General features: G+C 34.0%; 1 long non-coding RNA gene across 1 annotated transcript; it reads left to right on the top strand.

The window, feature by feature from the left end:
* The first annotated feature begins 420 nt into the window (after window positions 1–420).
* LOC130551230 (uncharacterized) lies at window positions 421–1,599 on the top strand. The gene is made up of 3 exons (XR_008962560.1): window positions 421–855; window positions 1,033–1,121; window positions 1,221–1,599. It is a non-coding gene; the product is annotated as an uncharacterized LOC130551230 (long non-coding RNA).
* Window positions 1,600–2,403: the final 804 nt, after the last annotated feature.

Here is a 2,403-nt window from a genome sequence, read left to right as displayed (position 1 = left end):
TCTGCCAAAATTAAAGAAGATTTGTTTGTTTTTTTGGCACACGCCATTGCTGTTCTGTAAGTTTTTTATTATTTTAAGTCATTATTCATAGTACAACTTCCTACAAAATGGAGAGCCCCATAATCAGAACTAACAACAGGTGAGAACATCACAGTCAACATAATAATTAGCCAGCAAACAATTTTCTTAAATGTGTATTAAGAAAACAAATGATCAATAATTGAGCAGCACCAACCATCACAGACATGATCAAACTCAAATTGAAAACTTTATTCCCATATAGAATAAAATAAATTATCATATTATGTAATGTACATATAATATACATTTTTGTTAAAATAGCTTAATGATCCTGATTAAAATTTATGTGCACCTATGTGGGTTTTATCATGTTTGTGATTGTTAGTGCTCAATTAATCGTGTATCTTGTTTTCTTAATAGCAATTGTTGGCTGGCTAATTAGGCCTATTATATTGTGATGTTATTGATCTCATCTGTAATAATACTTGGAAATAATAAAAATGTGTTCAAGAATGCATTTTACATATTTACTGCACTTTAAACCAATAGCTTGTCTAATAAATACATAAATGACTTACAGTGACATATGTGGAAATGTTTTAATGACATCATCAATTTTCTTTGCACAGTCCATCATCAGTGGCCAAAAGAAATCAAAGTGGCTTGACATATTTTGCAATCCTTCTGCCAAGACCAATGCTTGTGCCTGTATATGTTGACGATCAGGACCAAATTGATGACATCTACATTCACCTCACTTAATTTCTGGACAGGATACCCACACAGACTCACAGTGACACAATCAAGTTTATTATGGATGTCCTTTTTCCAGAGGTGGGTCCTGTGTTAGCTGTGCTCCTCAGATTTATTTTGTAATTGCTTTAAAAAAAATGTTGGTTAATGTAGAAAGGACACTCAGTTTTGTTGTACAAAAAAATAAAAAAATAATTTTGATACTGAAATGATACTACTTGTTTGGGGTGTGACCCATCTTAACTCTTTCTTTGGTAGTCCATCATCTGTGCCCTTGCTGCTTTGGAAAATCTCACCATGCTGGAGGCTGAGGAGAAATTTCTACAAGGGCCTGTCTTTGACATAAGGTATGTAAGGATACTATAAAGGAGAAATGGTCAAGCATGACATCCTGCCATAATTTCCAATAACAATTTTGTCTACAACTTTAAACTTTCTTTTATCAGTGAGCGTGAGCAGTTTGACGTTTTGAAGAAGAGTGGCAACCCATAGGAGTCATTATCGAGAGCCATCCAATAATGATCATCAATCCTGTTTTTGATAATGGTCTTAAATAATGTTGTTCACAAGAAGCTTGTCACTTTTTACTTAGAAGATAAAAGACCTTAGAAATTTCTTAAAGCATTGAATTGTGATTTTCTTCATTTAATAGTATGCAGGACACTGTTCTAAATGCACGGCAGATATTTAATTGATGGTTCATATGATTGCCTTAATGTCTGATAGGCTAAATATGGTTAATATTTGAATGTAACTTTATACATGCCTATACATTCACAACAAACACTCAAGTCTTCTGTATATTTGTATATAACTAGGCTACAGTAGATTATATATTATTTTTGTACTGTACATCTGATCCAACTGTGTGTATTATTAATTTTTCAATTCACAAAAACACTAAATTGCAGTTGCAATTGCAAATCAATTGTCTCCTGTAAGATATGTATTAAGATCGCTAGTAGATATCTAATATTTTAACCTGTTCTGCATATTGTTAGTTAACGTTTAAATATAAATGCCCAATAGTCACTTAATTTTGGACAAGCCCAGAACATATGAATGAAGTCTGCTTTGTCATGTTTGCACCGATCACACTCCTCACCAACATCAGGATAGAGTTTTGAAAGTCTATACTTTGTGTAATAGGCACGGTGAATGACTTTAAATTGTATAAGACCAAGGCGTGCACAAGAGGTGGATCCATTTATTCTACTTAAAGCTTCGTCCCAAGTTTCGTCTGGTATTTCAATACCCATGTCCTTTATCCATTTATTTCTAATTCGCTCAATTAAGAAATCATTTGGGGACATCATTTGGTTGCAATTTGGCCTTTAGGAACTATAGGGGACTGTAGAATTTGATCCAATAGTGAAGCAGGGGGGAGATCAGGAAAGGTTGAACTCTGAGCTTGGATAAAGTGGCGGACTTGAAAGTAGCGGAATAGATTGAGCTGTGACAATTAAAACTTCTCTGAAAGGTCACTAAAACTAGCAAAAGTGTTCTATATAAATATAACTAAATCTGGCCAAACCTACCCTCTGCCACTGTACATACGTGGAGTCAAGCTTGCCAGCAGGAAACAAAAGATTATTACAGAGAGGGCTTAGCATGGAAAAATTTGTGAGT

This window comes from Triplophysa rosa, linkage group LG2 (assembly GCF_024868665.1).
Source record: "Triplophysa rosa linkage group LG2, Trosa_1v2, whole genome shotgun sequence".
Taxonomy (NCBI): Eukaryota; Metazoa; Chordata; class Actinopteri; order Cypriniformes; family Nemacheilidae; genus Triplophysa; species Triplophysa rosa.
Note: the sequence above shows the minus strand (reverse complement) of the source record. Positions and strands in the feature narration are given on the sequence as shown.